The following is a 20216-nucleotide window of genomic DNA, read 5'->3' as shown; positions in this document are numbered from 1 at the left end:
AGAGGACCACAATCCCTTTGGCTTCCGGCGTTTGTTGTGGCACGGTCTCGTCCCTGATAACTGTAACATTGAACTTCTTTGGCTTCTTGTTTCCAGAATAAGTTCAATAATTAATCGCATCCAAGAATTTAGCCAAATAAGAGCTCCATCCCTTAATAATATCTCTCAAATCAGACAATGATATGTAATTTATCATGCTGTCATATACTATTTTCTTTAGGGATGGGAGATAAAGCTCGACGAGAAGCCAATGAGTACGTTCTAAAACAGGGATAAAGACCTGCATCGAAATGTAATAATTCAAATTGCGCACTTATTTATGAACACCTTTAAAATATTTAAACAAATAAATACTAACCTTATCGACCTCCCACCATGCAGGATAAAGTTTAGCTTGTCCATTAGCCAACATATATGATTCCTGTCGTTGATTCTTTAAGTGAACTACGTAAAAAGATGTCGGCATAATTGTATATCGAGTATTTTTTTATTTTTCTTCAATTTCCTTACTATTAGAAGATGTGACACCCATGCATCAATATGTTGTTTTACAAAAAAAGACATATATTAGTGAATTACATAAATTTAAAAAAAAATTAATCAAAATGAAATATAAGAAGAAATATAAGACTTACCCCTCCATCGAAATAGCCATTGTCTTCAACCCCTAATAACACACCCCACCAAGACTGTTCAATCAACAAATGCATATCATCGTTGAGTTTGTATATGTTAGCGTAAAACCCTTGGCTCTTCTCATGTAGAATCAACTGCGGTCTTAGCCCAAAGGGTATTATCCAGAATTATTTCCGGTAGTTGTTTCCTCTCCACTTCATCTGCCGGAATGGTACTGGCCGGTAACTTATACGAAAGCCAACAGTCATCCATCATGTCCGGCACGTGAGGGGGTTTCTCAATAATTCGATATATTACGCCATGTGAATCGGGCTCTAGAATGTTGGGAGGGACCTCTTCAACGATGACAGTGGCCTCTTGAACGGTGGGAGGGGACTCTTGAGGGATGATAGGGGCCTCTTGAACGATAGGGGAGGCCTCTTGAACGATGACAGATGAGTCGAGCTTTTTTACGGATTCTTCATACTATTGGGGTGAACGGAGACGTAATGGCACGTGCACGCCGTCTGATGCGTGAACTCCGTCTTGCAAGAAAAACCCGACGTAGAGCATCCACCTTAGCGGGCCGCTAAAAATAAATTAATACATAAATCAGTAAATAAAAAACATGATATTAAATAGTGAAAACAAAGACAAATATATTTCAAACTTGCACGGTATTCACCCAAGTCATTATTCTATCATTATTCACAAAATGCATCAGATAACATTCCAGAAGTAATCACTTATATAAACATTTAAAAGGACAACATATAGGTTTAGTGCAGGTTCAATGACAACATAAAGAGTAGTAGTTTATTCTTGAAACTTAAATTTTCAACACTGTGAAGTTAGTATTTGTCTTTGTCTTTTGGTTGAAGTAATGCAATTCATTCAAGTTTCAATTTGCAGAAGAAGAATAGAATCTGAAACTTAGAATCGCAACATGAATGACTATCGCAACGCGAAAATGACTATCGCAACGCGAATTTGGCTATCGCAAAGAGAGAAACGCAATGCGATTTTCATTTCGCATTGCGATTCTTTCGTTGCGATAGACAAATTCACGTTGCGATAGTCATTTTCGCGTTGCGAAAGTAAACTATTCTTCTTCTGCAAATTAAAACTTTAATGGATTGCATTACTTCAACCAAAAGATAACCAAAAACAAATACTAACTTTACAGGGTTAAAGAATAAACAGTTTAGCAGTATTGGCAACAACCGAATGAATTTACTAAGCAATCTAAGTGAAATGGTTAATCTAAGTGAAATGGTTAATCTAAGTGAAATTACGAGTAAATTTATCATCAAGTTAAATATGAAATATATTAAACTTACCTCGTTGCGTAGAGTATGAACCTCATTCTGCAATGATGCTACCATCTCACGTAGAGATGCTACCATCTCACGTAGAGCGGCTACCTCACCACGTAAAGTAGACACCTCAACATGCCATGCACCATTGTCTTCGCGTAAAGTACCGACCTCCTCACGCAAGGCATTGACCTCATCACGTAACTCCCCTAACTCATCCCGTGGAGGTGGAGAACAGAGAGATAAACGTCGTGTCATCTTTGCCAGTCACCTATCATGAGGTGATGGTGGAGAAGAGGCTCGATGATATGACAGAATAGGTGATGGCTCTCGTTGTGGAGGTGTATAGTCGGGTCGATCAGGTGATGGCTCTGGGTGAGGTGATGGCTCTCGAAGTGGAGGCTGCTCATCATCCGTGCCATCAAAAAAACGCTTACTAGCTTGCCACCAATCAGTGACAATCTCAGTTTCCGTTGGTGTCAGCCTCTATAATGGAGTGTTGGCCTCCTAACAATATAAAAGCTCAAACAAAGTTAAACGTGTACTAGTAATAACTTGTTTATAAACATATGGTAGTATTTGTGTTAACTTACATTATTTATTGTCATATACGATAGTAAATCTTCCCATTGCTGCAAGGTCCGTTTCCTCTTCCAGGAAATAGCCATAGGAATATCATTAGAAGTTTTTAATGCATATGTCTGCATGGCGGGAAAGACCTCAAATATCCAAATCTACAAACAATATAATAACAAACATTAGTAATTGTTAAATAATTAATTATAATTTTGGAAACATTATATAAAAATTCTTACCTTAAAGGCCCAAATAAAGCCTGACAAAGTGTATTTGGAATCATCGCCACAAAAACCTTTTCGATCATCAAAGGCAGACGACAACTTATTCCATGTAGCTTTCCATATATACGAACCCCACGGAAATAGGTTCCATGCATTTAGGTCCTCTACCAATTTAATTAGATCATTAGGAATAGGTTGTCTGGCCGCTCTGTCTAAAAAGCCGGTATGCAAAAGTATTAGAAGGCATACTCGGACAACATCGACGTCATCCATCCGAGTAAAACCATCTTTCTTATTCAATAATCTCGTCAAGTATTCCACGTGTAAATTCAACTTCTCCATTGACAGCTCAGGAAAAACCCGGGATAACCATGATAGGCGGGTAATATGTCTAGTGTACCGACCTACATCATCATATACGCAGGTGGAAAATCAAACCATATCTCTTCATCACGACGTTGTATAGTCTCTGGTAGATCGCTAGTCATGGTTTGAAGAAACAGATGGGTCAACATAGCATCTCCACCCGGATGTTGTATTTTTAGCCATGACCCGAAGAAAATATCCTCAAATATTTTTCTTTGTGCAGGTGAAAGCTTCGACGCAATTGTTTTGGCCAGGCTTACTTTATTTCTTAAGGTCAATTAAGCCGAATAAAAGTTCTACAAAAACAACAAACATACCAAGTTAGATATACCAAAAACTACGCTGTGAAGATATACCAAGAACAATAAACATAAAGAGTAGTAGTTTATTCTTCAAACTTAAATTTGCAACACTGTGAATTTAGTATTTGTCTTTGTTTTTTTGTTGAAGTAATGCAATTCATTCAAGTTTCAATTTGCAGAAGAAGAATAGTTTCTGAAACTTAAAATCGCAACACGAAAATAAAAATCGCAACACGAAAATGACTATCGCAACGTGAATTTGACTATCGTAACGCGTAATGAAAATCGCAACGCGAAACTAAAATCGCATTGCGATTCTGTCGTTGCGATTTTCATTTCGCGTTGCGATTCTCGGTTTCAAATACTAAAATTGAAACTTGAATGGATTGCATTACTCCAACCATAAGACAAAACAAAGACAAATACTAAATTCACAGGGTTTAAAGACTAAACAGTTTAGCAGTATTGGCAGCAATCGAATGAATTTAATAAGCAATCTAAATGAAATGGTTAATCTATTATTGAAATTACCAGTAAACTTATCATCAATTTCAATATGAAAAACCTAATGATAATGCAAAATTTTCAAAATAAAAATAATTAAAAAAACTAACCCTCGGTGGTTGATTTGGTTGATTTTCCATTTCTGACCATGAATGATTGTGAGGGTGGCTCTGAGAGATGGAGATAGACAGATTTCGCCGGAGATGGGGTCAGATGTCGTCTTAGAGAGTGAGAGATGAAGATAGGACTGAGTTGTGATTTAGGGTTTTAGGTTATGAGTTGCGATTACGGGATATACTGTGGACGGTTCAGTATTCCGATATATTAATATTCGTTTTTGGAATTTGAAAAAAAAATATGCGTTGCGATAATAATGGCGCTTTGAAAATTGCGTTGTAATAGTCAGCATCGCGTTGCGATAGTCAGAATCGCATTGTGATAGTCAGAATCTCGTTGCGATAGTCAGAATCGCGTTGCGATAGTCATAATCGCATTACGATTTACATATTCGCATTGCGATAGTCGGAAAATCGCAACGCAAATTTGGAAAATTGCAATGCGATAGTCAGAATCGCGTTACGAATCTGGAAACTGATTTGCGATACCGGAGATCGCATTGCGATTTAGTTGGTCATTTTGGAAAATCAAAAAAAAAGTTGGTTAAAATAGTATATTATAAGACATTTTTGGTCACTGAGGTTATTTTCTCATATTAAAAACGCTCTCACCAAGCAGTAGAAATCTTTCCCCAAAAGCGTGGAAAGTGTGCTCTTTGCGCCTCTGCAAAAACACGTCTGAAACGCGCGCCCATAAGAGCTCTTTTTAACAATGTTATTAAAATCGGATCGGATCGACCGGTTCAACCGATTGAATCGTGAATTGGTGGACTGTCCTGTCCGGTTAACTTTCAAAATCGGTTGTGCACAGAATCAGTAGAACCGGCTGAAAATTGACAAAATCAGTGTGAACCGCCGGTTCTATTTTTTTCTTTAAAAAAAATTAAACCAAACGACGTCATTTGTTAAACGAGCCAAGTCAAACTCAAGTACTGCTGAGCTCGACTCGAACTCAAAAACTTTAAAAGTAAGCTCAACTCGAGTAAAAAACTCATGAGCTAAAAACTATCAAGTTCAGCTCGAACTCGAAATATAATATTGAAACTTGAACTCAAAAAGGCTCAAACTCAAAAAAAAATTAGAAGCTCGATTGAAGCCTGAAATTCGAGCTCAATTGAAGCGAAAGAATAGTTCGCTCTGTGCTCACCAAAAGGCTCCATGATTTTGAATGTCAAATTACCTCTAGTATTTATAGAAGTCAGTTGGGATGCTCTTCTATGTTTCTTAGCCATGTAAGATTGTTTTGTTATCATATTTTTTACTCTTTAGACTTTTGGGATGCTCTTTTATGTTTATTAGCCATGTGAGATTGTTTTTTTAAATTAAACCAAACGACATCGTTTGTTATGTTTTTTTAGCCTCAAATTTATTTTTTTGATTATAATTATATAATTATATTTATTATTTAATATGTTTTACCTTAAATATTATGTTGTAGTTGATTTGAATAAGTTTGTTTCACTTGATTTTATGTTTTTTAACTTATATATGTTATGACTTGTGATATTTGTATACCTTTTAGTATTGTAAACTTAAAAAATGTTATATATATTAATATTGCTTTGAATATTATGTAAAATTTTAAAAAAATATTATTTTATATAAAATCCGGTTCAGCCCGGTTGAATCACGATTGAACCAGTAAATCAATACCTTCACCGGTTTAAGTTCTAGTCCAGTTTTAAAAACATTGCTTTTTAAAACCAAGTCACTTACTAAAGATAATTCTGGAGGGATTCTCCCATAAAAAAATATCTCTGATCAATCATAAACCCTTGACAATATCTTTGGTAGACCTAATAAATTTGTCAAAATCAAAGTTATGGACTAACGACCACATTTATATGCTATGATAATCTACATAAAATAATCAAGATATTAAGTATGATTAGAAACATGCATAATTGGTCAATATATAAACTCTTATAATGGAAGAAAGAAGGATAATGATTCTTCAATTAATATCTTCCTAAGACCTCTATAACACCCTGAATTTTGGGTTATAAGTTTTGAGTTAATCTGAAATGGGTTTTAGATAAACCTCTTGGCTTGAAAGAACTCTTGATCTAAGATTTATTGAAATTGGGCTTGGTTTAAGCCCAATAGCGGATAAAAATGGCATTTTTAGTTTGTCATCAAAATTAATAAGACCAAGGGAGTAATTATACCATTTGGAAATTTAAAAGCTAAAAACCTTTAGTTGTTGGTGATCTCACGTTGTCCTCTCCCTATTTTTCTCAACTCTTCTTTGTCTTATTCTTTTCCGATTCATCTTCTTCTTCTTCCCTTAGAAATTCAAGATAAGGTAAAAGCTTTATAGCATTTCAGACCCCATTCAGGAACTTAAAGGTAAGAACCATAACCTTCATCTCCTAAGTTACAATTCAAGCATTCTCTTGCAAGTTTTGGCCATGGTTTGCAAAAACGGGTTTTGTGGGTGAAGACACTAAATTTTGACCAACATTATTTTACATATTTGCTTTATTTCATTACATAATATATATACATATTTTTACACTTCATGTTTACATATTACAGGCCCAAAACGTTACAAAGACCAAGACCAAATGGCCCAGCAAAGCAGCCCACACCACGCTGACCCAGAAACCCTAGCAAGTCCCTCCCACAACGCCGTTTCTCACCAAGCTCAATCAACCAAACGCCGATTCTCACGCAACCACCGCGTTCCTCGACAACAACCGTAGCAACGTGGATATTTGGGACACCGAAAAAACAACCAAAGCAAGCAGATTAGTCTCTTTAGGACTCTATTTGTACTAAAAATAGTATATTTTTTTTTCTATAAATGTAACACACCACCATACAAGAGAGGACACTGAAGGCACGCATAAAATCACTCAAAAATTTTTTACAGAGAAAACACCAAGCCTTGTAAACATTTCGAAAAGCAATAAAAAAGGTTAAAGTCTTTACCTTTATTTACTTTCTTTGCTTGCATGTGGGTGTTGGTTCATTTTTCCCTTCGTTTCAATTCAAAAGAAAGCAAAAAAAAGAGTGTTTGGCCAATGACTCGGGGAGGGGTTTGAGATCTTTTGCTTTAGATCTAGCCCTCTCGAGGCCTTTGTTGACAGAAATAACTCGGCTTTCAAAGAGAGGGAAAGGAAAGCTATCCAAAATACCATTTTTTTGGTTTCGCCGCCGATAGAGGCGGAGGGGTTGTGGGAATCTGGAAACAAGCGGCGGTGTTCATCCCAAGGGATGAACAAACCAGAGAGAAACAAAGAACAAGAGGGGGTCTCAGTTTCAAAATGAATCAAATGAGGTTTTAATTTTTTTTAAGTTATATACTACCCGTAACCCGGCCCATGACCCGACCCAATGCCATACGACCCGCGCGTTTCTGTTTAAAAAGGGGTAAACCGCGCTTTTTGGTCCCTATAGTTTTTAAAACTTCTAATATACCCCATAAATCTATTTTTTCAGGTTTATTTACTTCTAATTTGGCCACCCAATTAATTTTCAATTCAATTTAGTCCTTTTCATTATTATTATTTTATTATTTGTATTATTTTTTATTTGTTCATTTTATTTTTTCTTATTTCCTATTATTATTTTGTCTATACATTATTATTTTATATATATATTTTGTCTATTATTATTTTGTCTATACATTATTATTTTGTCTATACATTATTATATATATATTTTTATTGATTTCTATTTCATTTTTGTCATTTTATTTTTATTTTATTTTGTTTATTTTGTTTATTTTATATCTTATTATATTATTTTATTTATATGTTTTTACGTTTATGTATTTATATAACTTTTATTGTCTTTTAATTAAATATTATTTTATATATATATTATTAACCTAACTTGGACTATCATCTCCTAGAGAGGGCCCACTTCTTTCCCTACTACTCAATTTCTTCCGTTAGGTGGCATTAGTGGTGTTAGGTGATTCTTTTGTTTTATTATTATTATTATTATTATTATTTTGTATATTATTTGTTTTTCTATAACGTTACTTTTTATATGTTTTGATCTTTTTTTTCATTTCTTTTATTTTGTATATATGTGTATTATTTTTATTATTTTATTTTCCTTATATTTTATTTATTTATTTTTATTTTCTTCTTGTTGTTATTATGTATATATTATCATTATTATTACTTTCCTTTATTTTATTTTTTTTATCTATTTTAATTTTTTTTCTCTTTATTTTTATTTTTATTATATTTTCCCGTTAATACGTTTCTCTATTTTTTTAAATGGTACACTTTCGAAATCATCAGTGGTAAGTAATTTGGATCATATTTTTACCATTTTAATTTAAACTTATATTTTTCTTAATTAAAGACAACTGGAAATTATATAGTACCGAAAGGGCAGTTCAAGGGTGCTAACCCTTCATTGATTGTAACCGACTCCCGAATTCGACACATCTTTGGAAAGACGTAGATCGGGTAAGAAATAAGGTATTTGATCAACCTATTTATTTTTAAATAAATGATCTGTGGCGACTCTCAATCCACATTTTTTAAGTCGAAGCCCAATTTCGAGCCCAACCGAAAGACGGTTCCGACAGTGGGGGTTTAGGAAACCTATGCATTTTGATTCAATTTTCAAATATTTCTAGCCTCATGAAGTGTTTTTTTAAAACACTTCTTAACCCCTAAATTCATATAGTAACCATTACAGTTGATTCTTGTCTAGTGAGAGAAGTTGGAGAAAGCAAAGCTAAGGGAAGGAAAAATTTGTTCTTGGTTGAGCCTTGGACACTTTCAACAGTTTAGAATCACCAAGTAACTCATTTCTAACTCAATTCAACCACATGTAGCTCATTAGATGTGTTTTGGTAGGTTGCATAAGCTTGAAGCATGTTCATGGTAGATTCCATTGTTTGGGTGTTTTTAGCATGTTTATAGACTCTTTATGACCCCTATTATCAGATAAAACACTTAACATCAATTGATGACCTCAATAGGGCTTTTAGGGTAGAAATATAGGATCTTTTATGCCAAAATAGTGAGCCTTAAAGTAGGGGTATCGATACTGTAAGAACAATATCGATGTTGTTCTTCATTCAGGCGCAAAAAGTGGATTTTTAAAGGGTAATATTGATAATCATTCAAGAAGTATCGATACTGGGGTCTCGGTTTTGATACTCACTGGGTTGGTATAGAGACCAATATTCCAGAGTATAAATTTGGTATCGGTACTCATATAGAGTATCGATACCAAGGCAATAGTATCGATACTCCCAGTAAGGGTATCGATACCTTGATATTTTTCAAAACATTGAACATAATTTTGGTATCGATACCTCAACACCAAAGTATCGATACTTAGTATAGAGTATTGATACTACCTCACCCAATCTGCCTATATCAGTTAGAGAGTGTCGATACCAATAGGTGGATATCGATACCAAAGGGTCAATATCGGTACCAACGAACAATTTTCACTATAAGAAATTTCTACTATTGTGACAAATTTAATTTTGACAAAATTAATTTTGTCACTATTAGTAGCTTTTTGGTGAAAAAATAAATAATCGTTGCATTTGATTAAAAAAAATATACAATTATGACAAAAGCTAAAATAATCATAATAATTTGTCACAATTGACAAACATGTGTAACATATTATGATAAAATAAATTTTGTTACAAATTTTTGTCACAAATGTTTCCCTCCAATTTTTTGGCGCCAAATTAAAGGCATATAGTGACAACTTTTGTAACTAAAAGTTTTAGTAACTATGACAGAAAAAATTGTCACAACAAATAATGAGATTTAGATTTGTCATGAAAAATTTTGTTTATAATTATATATTTTAATTATAGTGACAAAATGTATAATCACAAATGATTATCTCCAATTTTTGATACAAAAACAAAATCATTAGTGACATGTTTTGTAACTATAAGCTATAATTATTGTTACAAAAAAATTATCACAACAAATGATGAGATTCAAGTTTTTAGTAAAAAACAATGTTTGTCGTTATATGTTTTAATTATAGTGACAAAATATATTTTCACAAATATTTCCCTCCATATTTTTTGCGCCAAAAATGTCATATAGTGACAAATTTTGTAACTATAAGTGTTAATAATGATTACAAAAAATATTGTCACAAAAAACAATGATATTCACGTTTTTGTGACAAATTATATTTGTAGTTATAAATTTGAACTATATAGATAGTATATATTAATTGTCATAACTATTTTTCTCTACTTTTTTGTTCCAAAAGTTATATTGACAATTTTATAATTACAATTTATAGTTATTGTTATAAAAAATTATCACATCAAATAATAAAAATCAAGTTTTTTGTATTAAATTATTTTTGTACTTATATATTTTAATCATTATGAAAAATTATACTATCAGAAATATTTCTTCCTATTTTTTAGTGTCAAAAATGTTATATAGTAACAAAATATATTGTAATTAATTATTTTTAAGTTATTTGTAATTAATTATTTTTATAGTTATATATTTTAATCATTATGAAAACTTATACTATCAGAAATATTTCTCCTATTTTTTGGTGCAAAAATGTTATATAGTGACAAGTTTTGTAACTATATGTGATAGTTATTGTTATAGAAAAATTATCACAAAAAATTCATTTTTTTAATTAATAAAAAATTCAAGGTTTTTTTTATAAAAAAATTATGTTTGCGGTTATATATTTAATTATAATGATAAAATATAATTATTATTATAAAAAAATAAAATGTTTAAAAAATTAATTTTTATGATAATATACATATAATTAAATGGTATTTTCAAATAAAATATAATAACAAAATATATTATAAAAAATTTAAGGGGCTTGTTTATTTATTAAACAATATTATTATAAATTTAAAATCTAAAAAACATAAAAAATAAAATATTAAAAATAGTAAAAATGAAAATTAAATTGCTAAAAAATTGAAATATATATATATATATTGAATTAGGAATGAACAAGCTAACTTAAGCCCTTAGGTAAGGTGGTCCGTGTAAGTCTTGAACAATATATATTAATCATAGTTGAGCAAATTTCCTATTAAATTTTTTACATTAAGTTTAGGTGAAGTTTATTTCCGTTTATCATGTTATATTCACTACAATACTCTTCTTAGTTGTATAACTATTTTTAATATTTTTATTATATAGTTTCATAATGGTTAATGATAGAAGTTGTTGGTTAAAGGTCATGTTAATTGTTTTTTTTCTTAAGTTTGAGGGTTGCATTGAATGAAACAGTAATTTGATGGTCAATTTGATTTTTTTTTTGAAAATGTACAAGAGCCTTATGTATCTTTTTTTCTGAAAATTAATATAAATTAAATAAATATTAATCGAGTATCGATGACCCGAAAATATGGGTACCTAGGTTTTATGGGTACCCAACTTATGGGTGCCCACATATTACTGATTGAGACATAGATCGAGTTTTTGACACCAAAAAATTTCGAATACCTGAAAAAGCGAGTACCTAGATATGAACATCCCTAACTAATCCGAATGATAAAAAAATTGTGGTATGCTCTTAATAATATTAAATAATATTTTTTAAAATAAATAATTAATTTTTTAGGGAAATTTCCCTCTATTTTATTTTAAAGGAAATTGATTTTTAAAGAGAAACTGGTTTTTAAAGAAATTTATTTGTATTTATTTTATAAATACTTTTTTTAAAACCCTCAATTTAACTATTTCAGACCATTATTCAAACTTTATATTTCTTCTTTCATCGTGATGGCAAAAAATAAAATAGAACATAAACTCCAGGCGAAGTTCCGAATCACATGATCGAACAAGCATGAAGACAGATAGGACATAAACTCCATTGTTGTGGTGTGGTTTCTTGTTCCACATTTATTCATTTGGATTTGAAGAATGCATATCATTAATATGTAAAATGGAACAATAAATGGCTATTTGTTCTTTATATAAACCTATGTTTCGGAATTGAAATCGGAATTAAGATATATGTGAAAAAAATTCACATACAATAAGATTTAAATCAGAATAAATATCGAATGAATTTACAAATGATAAAATGACCTAATCAATCGGCTTCCTTGGATGAGTGGTCTAATTATATCTTTAGTCCTCTTCGAATTGTGAAAATTTGAAGAATGATCTTTGTGTAGTTATTATTGAATACTAAAACGGACCAAACAATTGAGTTGGAGAAAGGGCTTTTTGGGTAGAGAGAACTACCAACTGATTTTGAATTCAAAAAGTGTTTTCGTTTGTTTATTTATTCATGATATCGCCAAAATTTGAAACAAACCCAAATACCATTTCTAGAATTTCAAATCTCCTTCCCTCTCTTTTTATCGCTCTCTCAAAAACCCTAAGATATCTATCGTTAGTCCTCTAATCACTCTAACATCCAATCAAGTTATACCTTCTGTCCATCCGCCTCCGGTACCGGGACGGGAGCTAGCTAATCCTCCGACGGACGGGATCTCGAACCTTGGGTTCTCCAATCACAGTGATAATCTACTCATCTCCTCTTGGGATAAGGTGCTCTGTTTCAAATATCAAATGTCTTTTAAAATTTTAAGTTTCCTTTTGGTTTTTCAGTGAACAGTGTTTTTCTTTCTTTCTTTTTTAATCGTAGTCTGTGAGATTGTATGATGCGAGCGCGAACATTTTGCAAGGAGAGTTCATGCACGGTGGACCGGTACTTGATTGTTGCTTCCACGATGATTCATCCGAGTTCAGTGCCAGTGCCGATAATAAAGTTAGGAGGTTAGTTAATTTTTCTGGTTGATTCTCAAGAAAGCTTAGGAGAGATGAATTTAGAATCAAGATTAATTTCGAGCTTTTAATTTTGTAGGATAATGTTCAGCCATGGAAAGGAGATGTATTAGGTAGACATGATGCTCCTCTGCGTTGTATAGAGTATTCTTACGCAGCAGGTTAGTTAGAATTTGCAAATCATCTCCTTTGACTTAATTTGTCGGCCTTTTAAAGATGAGTTCAGGATGATTTGTCGTTGATGTTGCCTTTCAAAGTGAGATTATCTCTACCTGTTTGGTGGCGTTTGGTTTGTTGGGATCCTTTGAAATTAGAAGAATTAGAATCTAATTCTACCACCTTTCCATGTTTAGTTCAAGTTTTTAAAGGGTAATTGGAATCTAATTCCATCAAGAGAGGGAAATTAAATTACATCCATAACATGAAATTAAAATCCTATGACAGAGGGAATGTGAAATTTGATTATATACCCTCATCAATCTTTTGGTATTTGGTCGGATTTTTTTTTAAAATTTCGGGTTCGGGTCGAGTTTTTTTTAAGTTTGATATTCGGGTCGGGTTGATTTTTTAAATGTGATATTTGGGTCATGTTCAGGTTTAGATTGAAAAATACCCGATCTGACCCGAAAAATATATATAATTTTACATTATATATTTAGGAATAATTACAATAATACCCATTTATATATAATTTTTTTTTCAATTAAGTTATTGTTTTTATTGAATAAAAATAATTTTTTATTATTTTGGGTCGGATTTCTAATTCATATATTTGGGTCGGATTAGGTCAGGTGAAACTTTATTTTGGTCGGGTCAGGTCTCGGGTGGAGGCTTCCTTGTTCTCGGGTCGGGTGGACCAAAAACTCGATCCAACCCGACCCATGAAAAATCCCTAATTAGGATGATTTTAACTTATGATGTTTATTAGTATGATTTTTATAATTTATTAAAATGAATAATCAATCAATAAAATAAAATTTTAATATTTTTTAAATTTTTATAATATATTGTTATATATAAGTTATAAAACAAACTAAAATTAAGAAAAAAAAAAGACAATTTTAGATTATAATTCAATTTCCTGTCAACCAAACACGTTTGAGATTCAGATTACAATTTCTACAGATTTCAATTCCTCAAAAACATTTAAATAAATCAAACCCCACATGAGTTTCAATTTCTTTTTGAACGATTGATTGATTAATTCACCTTTGATTTAACTGAATAAAAAATGAACTGATATGATGGAAAGCGTTTTTAGAAAAGATGCTTGCTGATTCCGTCACAAGTTTCACTGAAACCTTATTGAATCTACAACATACAGTGTTGAGCATGAGCTTTTTGTTTTATGTAAGAAAATGTTTGAATCCTCAGTGTTTGATCTGTTGTTATAGGACAAGTGATCACAGGCAGTTGGGATAAGACATTGAAATGCTGGGATCCAAGAGGTGCAGGTGGGCAGGAGCGTACTCTTGTTGGCAACCTGAGCGCGTTTACTCGTTATCTCTAGTTGGAAATCGAGTAGTTGTGGCAACTGCCGGAAGACATGTAAATGTTTATGACTTACGAAATATGTCTCAACCTGAACAACAAAGGGAATCTTCATTGAAGTATCAAACTAGATATGTGAGATGTTATCCAAATGGAACATGTAACGTTTTAAAAGCCTAAAAATTTCATAAACTTTTACAGGGAAAGAAAATACTCATTAAGAAAAGGCTCATATTATTCATACATTTAAAGTAATAATACATTAAGAAAAGGCTCAATACACGGGTGCAGGAGATATCCCACTCAATTCTCGTTTGCTTTTTTTCATGTTTAAGGTTTTGCTTTCATCTTTTTATAGATTTCAATTTGAGCTCTTAGCTTCCTGATTGTACACAATGGACCGGGAGCGCGGCATTATGAATTTGATCAAGGATGGGCAGATATACATAAAGGGATCTCAAAGCTGAAGAGACTATTGGCAGGGAAGGCAAAAACTCCATTTTCCATAAGAGAATATATGATGATTTACACGTATCCTCCAATTACTTATTTTCAGTTGTATCGAATTTTGTTTGGCCACTTAATTATTCATCATCTTCCTTAATTTGCAGTACAATCTACAACACGTGTACTCAAAAGGAGCCTCATGATTATTCTGAATAGCTTTATAACAAGTACAAGGAGACACTTGATGAATAAATTACTTCAATAGTAAGGAATTTGTTGTTTTATAGATTATTTTGTTCGTTAAACATTTTAGTTACTAGTTTCCTTTGTAAATTGCATTTCAAGCCTATGGTTTTACTGTAAATTGGTTTGTATATTCTTCTTTCAATAGTTTTCTACTCAATAGAAACCCTATGAGAGCCCATTTGGATCCAAGAATTTAGCATTCTCAGCAGGTATAATTTTTTCCTAATGAAGGATCAAGTAAGATTCTCAAGTGAAGGTAATATTTTAATACCAACAGTAAATTTTAGTGTTTTATGTTATTCCCATATGTGTTAGGTATTTTTCCTTTTCCGTGCTAAGGGCTAAAATACCCTTATTTTCCTGTGAGCTTGCCTCTAACTGGTAATCTTCTTCTCCCCCGTGCTGCACACCTGTGAGTGCAGTATTTGGATCTTCTTTTATCAGACCATTTGTTAGAGAGCAGTATTGTAGCCCCTCATATCCTGAATAAGCAGTTTGATACAAGTTTCGAGCGATCGTTTCCAAAGTACCAGTTCAAGGTATGTTCTCCATGCTGATAACCAGTGCATAGGAGTTGGGACGGACTTGAAGAAGATGTTTCGCAAGATCTATTGAGATCAACCTTGCACAACAACCCATTCCTTCCAAATTGTAGCTTTGAATATTCCCTCAAAGCTTGTAATGGTTGATAACCATGGTAGACAACGATGGTGCCGGATTAAACAAACTGCAGTTAACAATCAAAATTCCAATGTCTTTGGGTTTTACGGAGGTCTTAGCCAAAAACTCGTCAATAGCACCAAACATGACATCCTTGGTTTATTTTCTTGCTTGATGCATTGACAGGTTAGGGGGAATGTTGAGTACCGCCTCTGGAAGATATGTTGAATCCCCAAGCCCTGACCTTTCAAGGATCCTATGCTGAAACTGAAGATTATCATCGGTGAATGTACTAGTCATTTGTGATTGATCCACGGACATCATTTTCGAGCATTTACGAGATTCCTCCGGTTTGTAACAAGCGAAGTTGGTAAGGTAAACAGGGCGAGGGCGAGTCAGAAAGTAGAGGGTGGACAAGAAAACAAGAATCGTCCAGCAAATGATGACAGAAATTAGGTTGTATTGAAGATGCTTTCAAAGATCATAAAGATCATGGACAGAAAATGTCAAGAGCTGTGCCGCGATTACAACTATAATTAGGGTAAGGAATGTATTACTTGTTGGTTCCATGGAACATGAAATGATTCCGTTCTTGTTTTGATATTTGTAGAGATTTGACATTGTTGAAACATGAAATTGTAACTATACTATTGGAGGTCGAGTTGTGAGAGTTAATGAAGTGACCACCAGAGGGGGTAGATCAAATTTTAGTCAGGACCGCCCTAGGGGTGAGTGGGATAGGCCAATGGGACAGGACAAAGAAAGAGATCATGGTAGAGAACAGTATTGTGATTGATATAGTGATAGGTCTAGAGAGCGTGATCGGTCTCAGGACAATGATTCTGGAAGAGAAAGAGGATATGAGGATCATGAACATGATAGAGTTGGAGAATACTTATTGGATAGCGATCACAACAGAGAAGTGGAGGATCATGTTCAAGGGCGCATGTTTAGGATTGGGATAAAGATCATAAGCTGAATTTGGATCAAGATAGGGAGTCTGCTGGAACCAACGGTTATAAAAGTGTTGACAAGGACAAGGAGCAACGACTAAAGAGATAGAATGGGTAACACTCCCCAATTGGTTACTTAAATTTTCTGTAATAGAGTTCTTCACATGTTGATACTGATTCTATTGTGCTTCCTTTGCATGAGCTGTTGCTATATTTTCCAGTCTAAGGTCTTCCTGTAGTTCATAATATATTGACTCTATTAATTCTTCTTTATGAGCTGAGCGCTAAGCTTCAATATTTTTCCTTGGATCAATCACTTCAGTTTTAGTAATGTTTCTAGATTTTTTTTCGTGTGTGTGTATTAATATGAGAAGTCTATTAAACTAATTTTCAATTTTGCAGCTACACGAGCAATGATCATGGTAGAGGACTTTCATCTGATTCTGTTGATGATTACAATCAGGCAACCTCAACTTTATTTTGATGCATATTTGTGTAGTCTCCTTTTCTTTTTACTAGTTATGTTTTGTTTTCATATTGAAAAAGAAATGGAAAGATAGATTCAAGGCCAAGAAGAACTTAAAACAGAGGTCTGCTACATTGTTGGAATTTTGAATTGATTTTTCTACGAAATCTGGTGTAGGAAGATGGATATGATAGCATTTAGGAGTAGGCTAATGCATTTGTTATGTGTGCATATGCATTCTTGTGCTTGTATTACCATGGTAATCACTAGAGCGGGAATATCATTATCCAATGTGTTTTAACAGAATCCAACCAGCCTTCTTTCGTTAGGGGCAATTTTATCCTCCTTTCCTCCAATACTCAAAGAAAGACGTGCATGTTTGTGTGTATGTTTTGGTTTTTCATTTCCACAATTGTGTAGTGGTAGGAAAAGGCGAGTGATATTTTCGTGACTCATCAGATTTCGCTGATGGAAGTAAGGTTAGAAGAGAGACAACAAGTTGTTTTGGAATTGCGGAAAAAATCTAAGGTATCTTAATGATAGTACCTGTTGTTTAATTTTATTTGACCTGATACATTGTCTCAAAGAGGTTTATAGCAAGTAAAGGAGTGCAGGGAAAAACTTAAACGCTATGAACAAGAACTTCAGGATAGCCGTTGCCGTTTGTTGATCATGATTTACATATGTCCAGTTGAAAACATGCTGTGGAGCCGAAGATACTGAATTTGTGATTGTGTTGAGCACATAATTATATATCATTGTCCGTCATACGTATCAATATTTTGGTTTGTCAAATTTCTTTACAAGAATTGCATTGCATGCTATCGATGTTTCTAGCCTTTTACTGTGTCATGGTGGAAATGGATTTTAGTTATGTATTTTTAGGTATTGAAGCAAAGGTAGCTCAGTAGTTATTTATGGTGAGTTACCACATGGTGTGATGATCCGAATTAGGGTATTAAATCATCTTTAAAGAATCATTCATGGAAGAAACGGTAGCAGTCATTATATTCAGCTATAAACTTTACCTCGCAGTCCCTTGTTGATTCAGCAATGGTAGGGTGATATGGGTGTAAGGGGGCGACAGTATGGCAAATGAGATTGCATGATTTGTGTTGGAAATTCGCTGATCAACATTTGATTGGATTACTTAAATCTTTTATGTAGATATAGCATGAGAATATTTGAAGGGAAACTAAATTAGATCATTCTTTTGATGTTGTTATGCTATAATGTTCTTTGTTGATCACATCACTGGGTGATGCAAATTCTAAATTGAATTAGTTGCAGTAATCCATCCAAAAGTACATTCATATTGCATTTTTAAGAGGATTAAGAGAAATATGTTGACTGTTATTTATAAAGGAAAATTGTCGCAAATAGTTATCGTGTTACATAGATCGTGCTTGATCGTTGTTGTTGCATGTGCTTCATCCAAGCTTGTTTGTATATGAATAACTAATGCACGATCGTTTTGTCACAAATCTGCACCGCTCTCAAAGGTAGTTGAATTCTTGAAGACGAAAAGCCATGGATATGAATATTACTATTGTGGTTATTGTATGTATACGCTATTGAAAATGATAATGCTACGAGCCTATGAGCAGTATGTCTATTATTAAGTTACTAATGCAATGAATACATATATTATTCCAATGCCATCTAAGATAAAGGGAAATGTGATAGAGTAATGTAGGTATCTTAGGCCAGCAGATGCATAGTATAATTAATCAAACTTGTGCCTTATATCACAAGACTATTATTTTCTTACTTATTTGAATTATGTTTTTGTAATATAAATTCATGAGATAAATAATAATGATAAAATATGCAGAATTAAGTATAAATATGAAAGGTAAATAAATAAATTATTGTATATAGAAGATATAATAAATATTATATCTTATATAAAAAATAATTTACATCTTTTTATTATTATGAATATCTATGATGAATTATTGTATATAGAAGAATGTAAACCTTGTCGATTAAAAAATACAATAAACCTCCCAGTGAATGCATCACATATAAACTGAAGCTAGTTTCCACAATGTAAATATTAATATATTTTTACATAAATTATGTAAAATTTAATATTAATTAAAATTAAAATAATACATGATATATTTAAATACTCAAGTAATATATTATCACTATATATAATTTTTATATAAATAATTTTTATTTAAATATTTAGAATTTTACTTGTTAAAAATATAGAACAAGGACAATTTGGTAAAATATATATTCCATTAATCTTTTATTCCTTCAACCAAACACAGTAATCTTACATTCCTGCCAAACCAACCAAACACAGTAATGTAACATTCCCAGTAATCCTATTCCCTGGTAATCTTTTATTCCCACTGGTAATCTTACATTCCGTGAACCAAACGCACCCTAAAAGTTATTTATCCATCTACTTTGGTAAATATGCATTTTGAATCTCAAGTTTCCTCCTCTTTGAAAATATTGTCACCTTTAAGAGATCTCCAAAATATTTGATTTATACCTTGAATTGGTAATGATGATATTTTATTTAAGTTTGATTCAATCCTCTTCGTTGATTGAATTATTTCGCACCCGATCGCCTGTAATAATGAACTATATGATCAAATATTAGTATATTACTGAGTAATTTCATTTTTCTTATTTGCATGTTGCTCTGAGCATGTAATATTGATGATTTGAAGTTGTGTTTTAGATTCGTTTTTTTAACTTTTTGAAAATAAATGGTTGGAGATAAGGACTATTGTTGCATGCGTGGCAAGGAGAGGAAGATTGTTGGTGTGCTTCTCAGTTGTTGGGGTTGCTCATGAGTCATTGTTGAGACTATTACTGGGCATTAAATGCTCTAAATTTGTATTGAATTTCTTTTTTTAATGTATATATAGATAAAAAAAATGGTGATTTCAGTCACAATAACATATTAAATTTAATAAAAATATATTAAATTTAATCAAAATAAAAAGTTATGTTAAATTTATTTCGTCATAATATTTTCTCAAAATAATAATTATATTATTTTTTGACAAATTTCTTATTCATAATAATAATTTATAACAAATATTAAATTCCCAATATAAAAAATTATGACAAATAACATTCTTTCACTATCACTATAATAAATTGTAACAAATTTATTTAGTTACAATAACACGATATATTTAGTTAAAATAAAAAATTATGTCAA

The 20216-nt window shown here is 32.2% G+C and overlaps 1 long non-coding RNA gene and 1 pseudogene across 1 annotated transcript; both read left to right on the top strand.

Moving 5' to 3' along the window:
- Nucleotides 1–11168: 11168 nt before the first annotated feature.
- Nucleotides 11169–14431, top strand: LOC120121386 (annotated as a pseudogene).
- Nucleotides 14432–15188: 757 nt separating this feature from the next.
- LOC120121472 lies at nt 15189–17633 on the top strand. The gene is made up of 3 exons (XR_005515990.1): nt 15189–16145; nt 16215–16671; nt 16960–17633. It is a non-coding gene; the product is annotated as an uncharacterized LOC120121472 (long non-coding RNA).
- Nucleotides 17634–20216: the final 2583 nt, after the last annotated feature.

Source organism: Hibiscus syriacus, unplaced genomic scaffold (genome assembly GCF_006381635.1).
Source record: "Hibiscus syriacus cultivar Baekdansim isolate YM2019G1 unplaced genomic scaffold, ASM638163v2 tig00110372_pilon, whole genome shotgun sequence".
NCBI classification, from domain to species: Eukaryota; Viridiplantae; Streptophyta; class Magnoliopsida; order Malvales; family Malvaceae; genus Hibiscus; species Hibiscus syriacus.
This window is presented reverse-complemented; position numbering and strand designations above follow the sequence as displayed.